At 39.1% G+C, this 16,254-nt stretch overlaps 1 non-coding gene across 1 annotated transcript; it reads right to left on the bottom strand.

The window, feature by feature from the left end:
• Positions 1 to 3,900: 3,900 nt before the first annotated feature.
• LOC123232709 lies at positions 3,901 to 4,008 on the bottom strand. The gene has a single exon (XR_006505232.1). It is a non-coding gene; the product is annotated as a U6 spliceosomal RNA (small nuclear RNA).
• Between the last annotated feature and the right edge of the window lie 12,246 nt (positions 4,009 to 16,254).

Consider the following 16,254-nt stretch of genomic DNA (forward strand, 5'->3'; position numbering starts at 1 on the left):
TTAAAGCTGTCCCTCACCTTGAATATGTAATCCAAAACAGGAAACCCGTTGGACCACAGAAAATGTAGTTTTAAGGTCCCCCACACTATATTGAGGTCAAACACTATATTGAAGTTCAATCCTTCCAGATAGAACCCTAGGTGATTTTAACTAACACACTTTTAATGAAATAACTTTATTAGGCAATGAAAATATCACTTTAAACTCTGCACAACACTCAAGCCTGCTACCTTGCTTCCAGATTTACTAATCACAGGAGAATCATTGCTAATCATTAGTGTCTATAGTAGAAAAACCATGTGAAAATATCATAGACACCCCATTAGAAAATGCAGATCTAATTTTGTTTACGGATGATTCTTCCTTCATGAGAAATGGTATACATTACACTAGAGCAGCTGTAGTTACAGAATTTGCAACTATGTGGTCAACTTCACTTCCATCAAATCTAAATGCACAAGGAGCAGAATTAATAGCATTAAACCAAGCCTGTGTAATAGCAAGAGACAAAAAAAGCAACAATCTATACAGATTCAAAATATGCCTTTGTAATATGTCATGCTGTGGGCACTCTGACTTCAAAGGAGTTTCTTAACATCAGCTAGCAAAACCATTGTGAATGCAAATATTTTAAAGGAAGTTCTTTCAGCTCTCCAACTACCTGAAATCCTGGCTTGCTCTTCCCACACAGGTGGAACTGAGTTTTTTTAGAAAGGAAACTACAAAGTACATGTTGCTGCAAAACTCATTGCTATAGAAGGCCCTGAATTGATTTTAAATTTGACAATTATAAATGAAGCAGATTTTTTCCTTGCATATAATGAGAAAGAGGTTAAGAAATGCAACCAAAACTTTAAGGCTAAACAAATTAATGGTTTATGGGTGGCATCAGAAGGTAAATCAAACTTCCTAGAATTTTTTATCAACAAATTTGCCAATATATCCATAAAAATGGTCATTTTGGAACACTAGGCATTGTAGATTTGGTAAAGAAAGTATGGATAGCCCCTGGGATTACAAATATCACATCAAAAGTCTATGTAGCTTGTGCAACTTGCCAAGAGTATAACCAGCATAGGTTTTGAGGAAAGGTGTTTGGGGAGATGTCCATTAGCCTACACTCCATTTGAGTATCTCCAAATTGACTTTATAACAATGCCAAAAGCTGGATGTTACAAATTTTGTTTAGTTATAGTAGACTAGCTAACAAGATGACGGGAGGCATTTACAACTGCAAGAGCCACATCAGCATTTGTATCCAAAATATTACTAAAAGAAATCATACCTTGATTTGGGTTACCAGCAAGAATTGATTCAGATAAGGGAACACACTTTACAGATTCAGTTTTATCACAAATATATTCATGCCTAGGTATTACATCAAAATTTCATGTGCCATACCACCCACAGAGCTCAGGACAAATGGAGAGAATGAACAGAGAAGTAAAGATAATGATGTCCAAATTATGTACTGAGATTCATTTGAAATGGTCTGATGCTCTACCTTTAGCATTGTTCTACCTGTGAAGTAGGCCAAGGGGAGATCTACACATCTCACCATTTGAGATACTGTTTGGTGATCCACCTATTCATGCAAAATCATTTAACCCTGTATATACATCATTGTTAGGAGGAGACACTAATATTGCCACATACATTAGAGATCTACAAATTAAGATAAAAGAACTTCATGAATCATGAGCTGTAGTGCAAGCTGAACCTATAGACTTTTCATTACATGATTTACATCCTGGAGATACAGTGTATATAAAAACCTTTCAGTGTACTGGAAGAACCCAGCTGGCCTGGGAAGGTCAATTCTAAGTACTTTCAACAACTACTATAGCAATCAAGATAGGAGAAAAGACATTGTGGATTCATTGTTCTCAAATGAAAAGAATACCTGCTATTGAAAGTGAAAAAGCTTTCTTGGACTACCTTGGTCTTTGTCCTAAAGGGTTTGGCACTTGGGGCTAAGAATCTTATTCTTAGGTGATAGGAAATCTTTAAGCCAAGACTCTGAGAGCAAAACAGGAGAAAACTTCTGATCCTGGGGTCAGTGACTGCTTTCTTGAAAAGAGGAAAAAAAGAGAAAAGCAGAGGAAAAAAAAAAAGAAAAGTTAGCTTACACAAAGAATCAGGTGAATAGCAGTAACCTGGCCAAGATAGTTCAATGAAGCAATATTCATTAGTATCAGGACTGTATACAATAATGTCCAATAGAAATTATTTGATGGAGGTAAATGGGGCAGCTAGAAGATACTTGACATTACAGGGGTCAAATGAATCCTACCTACAATCTTTCTTTAAGCAGATTCTTGCTGTCTTTGGACTCTAGGTCTCTAATCTTCCCTCTGATAATATTTATATTTGTGGGAGAGTATTTTCTAAATTTAAATGGAAGATAGAACGTTTCTAATCATACCATTTTAGCAAATGTCCTTGATTTGAACAACTTGCATCCTCCTTTTTACTACTGAAAATGGAACACATTAGTGTGGGCTCAGGAGCTTCAATTTAAGGAAGGCAGATCAACAGAGTACCTTCAGCCTGGGTAAGATATCCTTTGGGAGTCCCAACTTGCAAGTATGAGTTGAGTATGGTAGACCAGTGCTACAAATTATGGAGCCATTGGATAATAATAAGGAAAACGATAACAATAATGGTAATAACAAAAATATGCACCAGGCACTGTGCTGAGTGCATTGCAATTATTATCTTACTTGCTGCTTATAACACTTACCTGGGAGGTAAGTACTATTATTCCCCTTTTATAGTTGAGGAAACTGAGGCAAACAGACACTAAGTGACTTATTTAGTATCACATAGCTAGTAAGCATCTGAATCTGGATTTGAAACACAGGTCTTCCTGACCCTTGGCCCAGAATTTTTTCCACTGTGCCGCTTAGCTGAGAACACATGAAACAAGAGGCTAACAACAGTAAACTTAGACTTTAGCTCAGGCAGTTGCATGAATTTGTGTTTTCATGTCCTGAAGCAAAGCTTGCTGTTGAGTGTGCATCAAGTCCTTTCCTGTAGCTCCACTTAATATAGGGATGGCTCTAAACAAAAGATTTAGAGGAAGTCAGAAGTATTTCCCTTTCTGAAGCTGAAATATTACCTATGTATTTTTAGCTGCTGAAAAATGTTCCTTTTGGTTTTTAGGTGGCCATTGGTTTTCCATTTTTTTTTTGGCCACAACCGTAGGTAAATGGGGAAAGAAATATTGTCCTAGGTCAATACAATATGGGAATTGTCATTAAACCTAGTCTCAGGAGATTTTCAAGCTTATTTGTTTCATAACTATGGGATGTTGATAAATGTTCCAGACAGAAGTCTGTCCTTCACAACATGGGCTGAAAGTGTAGATCAGGGTGTGGAAAGCTAAAGTCTTTGAGCCAAATCAATCTGCCTCCTGTTTTTTCAGAGTTCATGAGCCAAGAATGTTTTGTTTTGTTTTGTTTTTACACTTAAAAAAACTTTAAATCTATTTAAATAAACTCAAAGTTTATTTAAATAATTATTTTAAATAAATAAAGCTTATTTTAAAATGTAAAAAAACATTTCTGGATTCCAAACTACCCCAAAGGGCCAGAAAGTGGAGGCAGGTAGGATTTGATCCTTGGGTTGTAGTTTGTCTGATCCTGGTGTAGATAGATGGTCTTCTTTTCTATAAAAAAAAAAAAGAAAAAGAACTAGTAAAGAGGATAGACCAGAGTGGACCTTATACAGCGAGAGATTCTCCTAATTTTCTTCCTGTCTGCTGAGAAATCAATCCCCTCAAGGGGTACAAGAGGGGGCTGGTGTCCTTCCCCCCAACCCTGGCAGTGTGTTGTCTATGAGCACATAGTAACTAATGCACACATTTTACCTAGAAATGCCTGTTCTCTAAAGTTCTATTTTTTTATAGAACATTTCAAGAATTTGTGTGTTGTCCTTGTTCAGGGTCCTTTGCTAATCTTCTCTGTATAGTTCCAATTTTAGTATATATGCTGCCAAAGCAAGCACTAAAGTTCTTTCTAACTCAGAACTTTTAGAACAGACTATTCTTTGTCAAGCTGAATTCCTTCTGAGTTCTAAGGTCTTTGTGTGGATTTGACTTTAAATACATATAAAGTTAAGATTGAGCTATCTTGTGCTTCCTGACTGCGTAGTAGGGTGGGGTGGAAAACTTAAATCAGCTGTTGTTTGCTAAAGGAATATTGAATTTGGAAGGTAAAGTTATCCAAATCTCTGAGCTTTTCCTAGAGAAGTGTGGTAACTACAAAAAATATAGGATTTGGGGCACCTGGGTAGCTCAGTGGATTGAGAGTCAGGCCTAGAGATGGGAGGTCCTAGGTTCAAATCTGGCCTCAGCCATTTCCTAGCTGTGTGACCATGGGCAAGTCACTTGACCCCCCTTGCCTACCCTTACCACTCTTCTGCCTTGGAGCCAATACACAGTATTGACTCCAAGATGGAAGGTAAGGGTTTAAAAAATATATATATATAGGATTTGTTGAAGGACTTTCTTTGATGGTGTGCTTTCTGAATTTTTTCTCCTATCTCTTTCCACTGGATTCAATTCAATTCTACAAGGATTTAATGAGTGCCTTCTAGTTGCCATGAACTATATAGTAGGTCCTGAAGTCTCAGAAAAAAAGGAAAGAAATGATGACAGTCCCTATTTCCAAATCACCTTACATTACATCTAGATGGGAGGAGGTGGGGGCATATATTATTTTATGGTCTATTGGCAATAAAACAATAACTTGGTTCTTTTATGGCATCTGTCATAAAAACAGTTGACCTTTAGGCCCATTCACCTTTAGGTGAATGAAATCTTCCTTCAGACTTTGTCTTCATTCAGTAGGAAGTTGCAAGGTAGCTTCAGTGGAGAGGGGAAAAATCCTAACATCTGGGAGATTCAGGAAATGAGTCTTGCAGCTGAATTTTTACCCTGAACCTTGAAGGGAGCTAGTTAGGGATTCCAAGAGGATGAAGTGAGAGGAGATGAGAGGACATCCTAAACCTGGAAGCCAAAGGCAGGGAGGAAAGAATGTTGGGTTAAAGAAGGCCAACTTGGCTAAAATGTAGGAATCATGAAGAGTACTATGAAATGAATCTGGAAAAACAAAAAGTTGATGGCAGAATTTGATGAGCTTTAAATTCTAACCAGAGTGGGGCAGCTGGGTGCCTCAATGGAGAGAGAACCAGGCCTAGAGAAGGGGGGTCATGGGTTCAAATCTGGCCTCAGAAACTTCCTAGTTGTGTGACCCTGGGCAAGCCACTTGACCCCACTCTTACTTAGTATTGATTCTAAAAGGGAAGGGAAGGGAAGTATGAAAAAAAAATCCAATCAGGGGAGTTTGCATCTTAGAGGAAAGAGGGAGGCTCTGAAGCTTTTTCAGGAGAGGAGTGACATGACATCTAGCCTACTATCTACCAGTGATCAAAAGGGCCCTCTTCTCCTGATTTTCCCAGACTTTCTCTATCATGTATGCCACAGAAATCTCCTTACCCTGGAAGTTCACTTTAGCCCTGGACTTCTCACACTGGAAGCACCCTATGCTCCATAGTCTTTTTCTCTGGTGGACTGGTTCTTCCCAGAAAAGGAAGATCCAGGCCCAACACATCTTCATACCTCTTTAGGCTGAGTAGGCTGAGCTCCTGGCTCACTAGATTTCCCTTGTGGTGCAGTAAATGCTTGATAGTTGACTTACTTTCTAAGGAGATTTGATTGAGATATCAGAGGAAAGCTAGAACTTTTGGGGGGATCCAGGAGAACTTTAAAAGAAAACAAAATTTAAAAAATCAAGCAAATCCAACCCTCTCTTTCCTTGTGACATAGATAACATCTCATCCATATTGGCTATCTTCGTTGGATTGCAAATAGGCCAAGGAGGATCTTTTAGGATTCTATAGTTCTCTAACAAGGACTAATCATTAGAGAAAATGAGTAGGTGTCCTTGGAGAACAAATACCTCAAAGTCCAATTTTAGACAAAAGGTGCTGCCAGGGTGTAGTTCTAGCTTCTGAAGAATACTAATCATCCTATAATTCTCTGGGGGAGCCAGGATATTTTCTTATCCTGTCTGCCTCCCAGTAAAGTGAATGATTGGCAATAAAACCATATCTTGGTGCTTTTATGAACCATGTACCTTAGACAGCTTATCCTCAGGTTCACTATAGGTTACATTTCCACCGTATCCCAGACCTGTGAAAAGAGCTCAGAGGGTAGGATCTCGGCTCTACTCCAAAGCAAATGTGACCTCTGGCCAGTGCTAACATCTGTCGTCACTCTTATTTTTCTCTTTTTGCAAATAAAAAGAGATTGGACAAGAATAGTCTTTAAGATTTCTCTCACCTCTAATATTCTATGATTGGATCAAGGTTAAGCTCCTTGAGGGAGGTGGGTCTTTCATCCCTAACACTTAGCAGAGTACCTGGATAATAATATAGGGGTGCATGATAAATGCCTGTACCTGGCACATAGGGGTGCATAATAAATGCCTGTGTCTGGCACAAACAGGTGCATGATAATTGTTTGTTTCTGGCAAATAGGAGTGCCTAATAAGTGCTTCTAGATTGATAGTTAGTAAAAAAGTACTTAAAGAGATCTATGAATGAACTGATTTGGAGGTTTTCTCCTAATGATTCAGGTTACAACTTATGCATCTTGAGGGACTGTCATTCACATTTTTCCAGATATTTGTCACTTGCCAGAAGCCCTCCTTTTTATTTCCTGATATCACAAAGCTACTAGTAGACTTCTCTGACTGGCCACCTGTCATCACTTACCATTGACAAATGACCAGCCCATCTTCTATTCTCATATATTTTCCTGATGACATCTTTTACCTGTTTTTCTTCTATGTTCTTTGGTGTTTATAAGTTGCATTCTGCTTGTACCCCCGGTATAAATAAACTATGTTCTAGTTACCCCACAAGACTGCATAATGATTTTTAAAAAAAATATGAATGAGAATCAAATATGAAATTATAACATGAAATTAGAATCAGTCATATGTTTTTTCTTTTATTAAATTATGATCTTGAAAAATATCAATAAGCATGAATATTCCCATATGCAAAGAACAGAAAAGAATTGTATATGAAACCACGAATTGAAATTACACAATGCAGTACTAAGACTTTTGAGACATCCCATACAACTTTATTTTCAAATATATATTTAATGTAAAAAAATCTACCAACATTTTCCTACTCATCTGTGTTCCTTTCTAAACTTCCATCTGCTCCATTTTTTGAATTAAGATTTCATTGGTACTCTCTTTTTTAAAAATATCACTGTCATTTTCCCCACTTTAATTCTTTAATTAGGAACCTTTCATTCTTTCCCACCTCCCAAAATAAGAGCTCTTATAAAAAAAGACTTTAGACATGTATTTGAGGGGCAACTAGGTGACTCAGTAGATAGGGAGCCAGGTCTGGAGATGGTAAGTCTGGGGTTCAAATCTGACCTCAGACACATCCTAGCTGTGACTCTAGGTAAGTCACTTAATCCCAATTGCCTGGCTTCTACCACTCTTCTGCCTTGGAACTGATACTTTAGTACCAATTCTAAGACACCAAGTAAGGACTTTTCCCCCCCTTTTTTAAAAAAGTGTATTTGAGAAGTGGCAGTTAACTAGCACAGGGCTGGAATCAGGAGTACTTGGGTTCAAATCTGGATTCTGACACTTCCTAGTTGTGTGACCTTGGATGAGTCACTTAACCCCAATTGCCTAGCCCTCATTGCTCTTCTATCTTTGAATTGATGCTTAAACAGAAGGTAAGGGTTTAAAAAAAAAAAGGTATCCAAAGCTAAAAGAGAAAGGGGATGTGAGTATCCTCAGCAATCTATTCTTTGAGTCCTGTCTGAGCATCTAGTATCTGCTATGGCATCAAGTCCTTCAATTAAATGGTTATCCAACAGGATACAATTATGAATTTTTTCATTGATGCCTAGCATTTCATTGGCATGGGGGAAATCTTGGTAGGATAACCCCCTCCACCTATGCAGATCAGTGACTTGTCTGAACTTATGGTCTGGGCATGGAGATGTTAAATGATTTGCAAAGTAGCACAGCTAGTTCTTTCATGAATTCACTATGCCATATTGCATCTCTGACTGTGACTATATGAGAGAATATGATGGATAAGTTACTATTACCCATTAAAATTATATTAATTCAATCAAACTTTATGTCAACTCCCTAATGGCTCAAATAATTCCAAATCAATTTATTTAATGTAGTGTAGCTTATTGTGCCCTTGGAAAGAGGGTAATTTTGTTTTATTCCTTTGTTCTTCAATTTTTTCAGTGATGTCTGATTTTTCATGACTCCATTTGGTGTTTTCTTGGCAAAGATACTGGAGTGGCTTGCCATTTCCTTCTCCAGCTCATTTTACAGATGAGGAAATGGAGGCAGATAGGGTTAAGTGACTTGCCCAGGACCATAGAGCTGGGAAGTGTCTAAGGCTGGATTTGAACTCAGGGAAATGAGCCTTCCTGACTCCCAGTCCAGCATTCTATACACTGAACCACCTCACTGCCCTTTGATTTATTGTTTTGAGAACTCTCAGGTAAAGGTACTCCCTTTACCAATAGAGGCTATCCTTCTTTGCAATGAATGGTCTTAGTGTGTTGTGTTTAGAAAACTTAGAGATTAAGCAAAGTCACTTCAAATATGACATGAATGCAGGTCTTCTTGAGGTAGTTAGGTGACACAGTGGATAGAATACAAATTCTTGAGTCTGGAAGAACTGAGTTCAAATCCTGCCTCAGACACTTATTAGTTAGCTATATGATCCTGGGCAAATTACTTAACCTCGGTCTGCCTCAGTTCCTTCATCTAGAAAATGGAGATAAAGTATACATGTAAACATTTATATTATTTTGTTAACTACGGACTCAGTCATATGCTGACAAGATGGAATCCCAGATAAAAAGAGTTAACTACAGCACATTCTTCCATCTCTATATGGGACCTACCTTACACTATGCTGGCATTTCTCTGAAGATAGTTAAAGGCAAATCAGTATCCTACAGGGATGAGTATCTTCTTGGATACCTGCTGTGCATGATACTTGGGAATTAATCGACTCCTTTTTTTTTTAAACCCATACCCTCTGTCTTAGCCTCAGTTCTAAGAATGAAATGCAGTATGGGTCAGGCAATACAGTTTTGGTGACTTGCCCATCTAGGTAGTATCTGAGGTCAGATATGAAACTATGTTCTCCTGCCTCCAGGCCTGGAGCTTTATTCACTGTGCTTCCCATTTGCCCCTATGGATTATTAATTTGAGAGGCCACTGATCTGGAGAGACAACTAAAAATTCTAACCTCTTCCCTTCAGGTGCTACTTCCCTCTTGACTCAGTTCCATTTCTCTGACTTGTGAAGACTCAGTTGTGCATATCAGCACTTTAGTCAAATGCTTCCAAGAGAACTTTGTCTCTTTATCTTTAGACTCCTTATCTATATAGTTCCCATGAATGATCAAACTGGAAAACAAATTGAACTGCATTAACCTCAAAGTTGTCATTGTATCGTCTTCTCAACTACACAATTGAATTTAGAAGTGGCAAGTCCCTAACTCTTGGTTCATTTGCCCCATTTGCAGGGCATTCACTGGATTTGGGTTTAAATGACTTGATGGTAAGAAGGTCCTGTAGTAGGTGGGACTTGAGGGCAGGATAGGTTTCCTTGCAATCCTAGAATCCTACATTTTAAGATGGAAAAGGACTTCTCATCTCATCTGGACATACACAGTCATAGATTTAGAGCTGAAACAGACCTCAGAAACCATCTAGTCCAACTTGCTCATTTTACAAATGAGATTTAGAGAGATTAGATTTTCCCCAAATCACATAGTTCAGAAGAGGCAGAGCAAAGTCTTTAATTCTAGATTTAATACGCCTTCCACCTCACAACTGTCACCCAGTCCTTCCTGACTTCTTTTCTCCATCCTCCTCTCCTCTACTTTCTGTTATTTCAATTGCCTAATATGCCATACTCTGTCATCCATTAAGTACTTACTGTGTTCCAGATACTGTGCTAACTATTTTACAAAGTTAATCTCATTTGGTACTCATAACCCCTCTGTGATTATATAATAGTAATAGGTGCTATTATTAACCTCATTTTGCGGTTGAGGAAACTGAGGCAGAAAAGAATTAAGTGACTTTCCCAGGGTCACACAGCTAGTAACTGAAGCCAAATTTGAACTCAAATCTTCCTCACTCCAGGCCCAGCATTCTATCCACTGATCTACTTCTTTGCAAATCAGAAAAGAAGCTGTGAGTATTAGAGAAGAAAGGCATATTTTCCTAGATGTCTACTACCAAGAGGATGGCTATTCCATTTAATTTAATATATAGAGTCAAATAAATGGTGTCAAATCATCTATTCCATCCCTTTCATTTGCAGAGCGGTTAAGTGACTTGTCCAAGAAAATAAAAGTAACGAGTGACAGAGAATAGATTTGAATTCTTAGCCTCTGATTTCTGATGTAGTGTGTTCTGCACTAAATCATTCTGTTTCTTGTGGATTTTGCAGAAAGACACTCAGACTCATCCATTTTTCCTCTGCCGTCATCTTCTGGCAAGAAACCCCTGTCTGTATCTTGAGATTTTCTTCAGCATTCCACAGCACACGTTTATTCTTCCTTCTAGCTTCTTCCTTTTTTATTGTCTCTTTTCTGTTTTCAGGAGATAGAGTGACAGAACATTCTGGACTCATTTGGCCAGTGTGGGTAGGATTGGCATGAAGGTGAAGAGATATTTGAAAGTGTTGCTAATCAGTGCGCTTGGGACAGTCAGATATCTGTTTTTTGTTTTGAGTATTTCCTTGGTTTTCCAGGAAAGGTGTTGACATTTTAACTTGCCCAAGAGTTATCTGGCCTAGGGGTTGGGAACTCTTTTTTTTTTTTTTTTTTTTGGACTTTTCCCCAGAGATAGAGAGAGGTTCCATAGTCAACAAACCCAAAGTATTTACTATGACTTCCTTGGCCAATTCTGTCCCCTTTTTAATGACTCCATTAGTCTTCCTCCATGCATTTCCCCTATAAAACTCAATAAATATCCCTTTCCTAGCTTGTGGTAGTGCCTTTGGCCAAGGGAGAAATTTCTAATCTCATCCCATTCCATTAAACAGTGTTTCCTTGTGTTAGCTGCAGAATGAATGAATAAATAAATTAAAGAACACTCATTAAGCACATGCTATGTGTGGCAAAGCACAGTTCTAAGAATGATGCAGATCCTGCTCTCAAGGTCTCACATTCTAACTAGAGAACATAGCAATAAGAAATTTCAACTGCAAATCAGAGGGAAAGACTCAATAGGCCTGAGGGTGCAGTAGTAAAGTAGATGGTAATGCATCTTCCTTGATGGCATTGTCATTGATGAAACTATCTGGTTCTGATGTTCAACTATTTGACAGTGCTAAGGACTTTGGTGATGAGGACTTTCTTTTCTGGGTGTAGAGAGAAGGCGCCTATTTTTAGGGGTCAAGCTGGAAAGAAGGACTTGTGGCATAGGAGAAATTGCAATTCCTGAGGCTCTTCATTTCTACATTCTATGCTTGTCTGTCTCTACTTTTTCTGAGTTTCTTTTCTTTTCAGTAACTGTAGCTGATGAGGGGAGTGGGGGGTGGTGTTCAGTTACAGTATCCATAGAGGCAATTGTCAGGTATCATCAACAAAGAATTTGGGGGCAGCTGGGTACCTTTAGTGGATTGAGAGCCAGGCCTAGAGAAGGGAGGTCCTGGGTTCAAATGTAACCTCAGATACTTTAGGCATGTCTGATTCTTCATGATCCCCCATTTTGGGTTTTCTTGGAAAAGATATTGAACTGGTTTACCATTTTCTTCTCTAGCTTAGTAGTTTCTTGTAAACAATGTACAGTGTTGACTCGAAGAGGGAAGGTAAAGATTAAAAAAAAAATCAATGCTAAGTATTAGTTGTAAGGTAACAGAACAGTAAGGGCTAGGCAATGGGGGTTGAGTGACTTAGGAACCTAGGAAGTATCTGAGGCTACATTTGAACCCAGGACCTCCCAATCTCCAGGCCTGGCTCTCTGTCCACTGCTGCTCCTAGCCATACTCCTTTCAGAGAGCTGTGAATAGAGAGATGGGCTTTGGATTTCTGTTTACTAGTGTTCAGCCCTTCTTTGTGACTTGGACTTTGTGATTCTGGGCAAGTCATTTGCTCAGCCTCTCCCAACTTGAGGTTCCTTATCTGTAAAGGAGATAAGAAGAACAGGTATTTCTACAGGTTGTGGTGAGCATGATGTAGTTTGAAGTTCACACTACCAAAGAAAGAATCAGATATGGCTCCCTAGATTAAACATTGGATTTTGAAACAGATTTCATGTTGTGTGAAGTGGAAATTGAGGGGATCTTGAAAATATCAAGGTATACCCTCTTTAACCTCTATTTAAAAATATGACCAGGGAAAACCATCACTTAAAATATAATTGGGGAGGGGGGAGAGAGAGAGAGAGAGAGAGAGAGAGAGAGAGAGAGAGAGAGAAAGATGTGGGGCACCATGGACCTAAGACAAATGCCCAATAATTCACAGAAAAATCCCTTATTTACAGGAGAATCCTGATACAATCCCTGAAGGTATTATAACATTTTTACAATGGTTGAAATCCAGAATAAGGGGTAGGAATAGCTTTACAGTGGGCACATTCAAGCAATTTAACATTTTAAAGAAATGATCAGGAAGTTGGAAACAGTTATAAAGAGAGGAGTTCAGGGGACTGGATTATCTGGGAGGGGCTGATGGCTTGACCTTCTGGAAGAAACTTCCAATACAATAGGAGAAACTTCTAGGACAAAAATGGTACTTAAGATTGGTATCAGGTAAATTTCCAAACTCCAAAGCACTTTGTCCTACAGGAAGAAAGGTAGGGTGACCTTGTTGAAATGGATGGGGTGGGGGGAGAACCAGCTTTTAGGTATTAATAACTCTTAATAACTTGAGAATAACACACTAATTTTTCACTCCACACAATTTCAAACCCAAGTTCTGGCACATTCTGTCTGTGACTTTGGATAAGTCACTTGGTCTCTTTGAAACTCAATTTCTTCATCTGTCAAAAGAGCAGACAGGACCAGATGATTTCTAAGGCCTTAAATTTCTAAGTCCAGCCTTAAATCTCCCAAGGCAGAAACCCGTGACTAGTAGCTGTAGAACATTATGTTAGTAGCCCTACTGTTCCCCCTGCCCCTTGCCAGCTGAATGAGATGTTATTAACAGGAAACAAAGTTCTTCATTCCATAATTAGATATTAGACTTAAAATGGAAAGACTCCAAGGAGGAGTCTTAAATTTATCTGAGAGGAGGCAGCTAAGTAACACAGTGGATAGGCTTAGAGACAAGAGGTCCTAGATTCAAATCTGGCAAGCCATTTAATCCTGATAGCCTAAACTGGTTTGTCTTAAAATTAGTAGTAGGTAAAGTTTAAAAAAAAAAGGCAAAGGTTTAAAAAAAATTCATAGGAGAATATAAACAGGAGGTATACTGGAGTCAGCTCAAATTGGGGAGAGAAAGCCCATTATTAAGTTTTTTAGTGTGAGTATTTATACCTTCGAAATGCTAAAAATCAGGGTTTGATTTATTATTTTGTTGATTTAAGAAAGTGACAGAGGAAACTGTTTATAATGCAGATTAAACTTAAAATTCTGTGGAGAGTAATTGTTTTTCCTGGATAACTGGTTGAACATTCCAGAAGGATCCTGAATGGTCCTTATTCCTCTGTTCCACAGCCCTCATAGCTAGAGCAGCAGCTCACACTTTTCTATTGTTTCTGTTCCATTGTTTCAGTACTGTTTGACTCTTTGGGACCCCATTTGGGGTTTCTTGGAAAGATATTGGAGGGGGAAGCCTAAGTGGCTCAGTGGATTGAGAGCCAGGCCCAGAGAGGGGAGATCCAGGGTTCAAATCTGGCCTCAGACATTTCCTAGACCCAGGCAAGTCACTTAATCCATAGTTAAGGGGTTGCCTAGCCCTTACCACTCCAAGATGGAAGGTGAGGGTTTAAAAAAAAGAAAAAAGAAAGAAAGAGAGAAAAAAAGAAAGGAAGAAAAAAAGACATTGGAGTGGTTTGCCATTTCATTCTCCAACTCATTGACAGATGAAGAAACTGAGGCAAACTGGGTTAAGTTACACATAGCAACTAAGTGTCTGAAGATTTGAACTCAGGAAAAGGAGTCTTCCTGACTCTGGGTCCAACACTCTAGCCACTGTGTGCCACGTAGTTGCCCATCAAGCAGAGATAAGCAACCTTATCTTTGTATCTATGGCCTCAACACCATGCCTGGAACATAGTAAATTGATTGATACATTAATTGAGGTCAGATGAGTTTCATTGTTGTCTTTGTATCACCATAATACCTAGCACGTAGTAGACATTTAATAATGCTTGTTGATTAATTGATGGATGGACTGAAAGCAATATCTTTTCATTTTTATCTTTGAATTTCTTATGCCTAAGCAGGGTTCCTGGCACTTAGTAGGCACTTAATAATGCTTAAAAAAAAAACAAACCCTTACTACCTTCCATCTTAGAATTGGTACTAAGTATTGGTTCCAAGGCAGAGGAGCAGTAAAGGCTAGGCAATTGGGCTTTTGACTTGCCCAGGGACACATAACTAAGAAGAATCTGAGGTCACATTTGAACCCAGGATCTCCTATCTTCATGCCTGGTTCTTTATCCATGGAACCACCTAACTGCCCTCCTATAATGCTTATTGATTGAGATATAGAAGGTATTGTTTCTCTTTTGTCTTTGAATCCCCAGCACTTGCTTGGTACAGTGCCTGGCACATAGTAGAGAATTTGTATATTTGCTTGTGGATTAACTGATTTCACCTTTTGCCCTCTTTCCTACTCTTACACTCTTGCTATCCTAATAGAGAACTGTTCCAGGGTCCACTGTGGCAAAACCTTTCTAAACTAAAACAATATACAAGTGTGAACTGCTGTTTCAACTCTGAGGGTTGTATGGGGGAATATGTACAATTGAGTGCCCTTCGGGAATGCCCAACATTCCCCCTACTGATTATGCATCTCTTTGTGATTCAGCTGCATACCAAATCACATCTCTGGGGCCACTCCCCACAACCTGGATATCCTCCTCCCAAGATACCTAGGGAGCCAAGCTTGGGCTGATAGCATCTACTGAACCCTTCCCTCCTTCTTTATTTAAACTTTTTCAAGACTGAATTTACTGGTTCCAAATCTTTGCATTCAGGACTGAAATCTGGGTACCTTTCCTACGAGTACAAATCAGTGGGCTCAGAAGCCTTCAGTGGTTCACAGTCAGGCAGAAATGGAGGTCAGGATGAAAATGTCCCTGAAGTTCACCTTAATTCACAGTCCTCAGAACTGTGTGCAGGCCTGACTGTTGACTCAAAACTCTCACTTCTTCTTCCTGTATCTTTCAGGTCCTTCCACTCTTCTTATGTACCTGTAATCCGACCTAGTGTCTTAACTTTTGGACCCACAAACTCAGTCAGCCAGTGAGTCAACAAGCATTTATGTGCCAGGCATTGTGTTAAGGGATGGGGATATAAAAACGAAAAAACAGCCCCTGCCTTGAAGAAACTTATATTCTATTAGGGGCAAGACAACACTTTGGAAAATAAGAGGCAGGAGAAGGAAAGTACACATAGAGGACCATGGGAGCATAATCCAGAGAGTGGCAGGAAAGTAATGTGGGATGGCTGGCCCAGGTCCTTTCTCAAAATGAATATTCTGGTGGGATGTATTAACAGGAGAAAGGGCTTACGGAGATGGAGGAATGATCCAGGGTGAAAAGGCCATGGAGAATGGGGGTCATAGATTTTGAGTTAGGAGACAGCACCCAGATGTGGTATAGGTTACTCACGTTCATACAGATAGGACTTAGCAAAGCAAGGACTAAAATCTAGGTTCTCTAACTTGAGATCCAATATCTATCCATCTCCTTCCCCCCCTTCCTTCCTTCCTTCCTTCCTTCCTTCCTTCCTTCCTTCCTTCCTTCCTTCCTTCCTTCCTTCCTTCCTTCCTTCCTCTTTTTTTCTTCCTTTTTCTCTTCTTCTCTTCTCTTCTCTTCTCTTCTCTTCTCTTCTCTTCTCTTCTCTTCTCTTCTTCTCTTCTTCTTCTTCTCTCTCCCCTCTTTCTCTTTCATGATTTCTTTCTTTCTCTTCTTCACCAGGATGCCTCACAAGTCTTTACTAATCTTTCCTGCCTTCTCTGTTCTCCTTACCTGTTTTCTGTTTTTCT

Source organism: Gracilinanus agilis, chromosome 1, assembly GCF_016433145.1.
Source record: "Gracilinanus agilis isolate LMUSP501 chromosome 1, AgileGrace, whole genome shotgun sequence".
NCBI lineage: Eukaryota > Metazoa > Chordata > Mammalia > Didelphimorphia > Didelphidae > Gracilinanus > Gracilinanus agilis.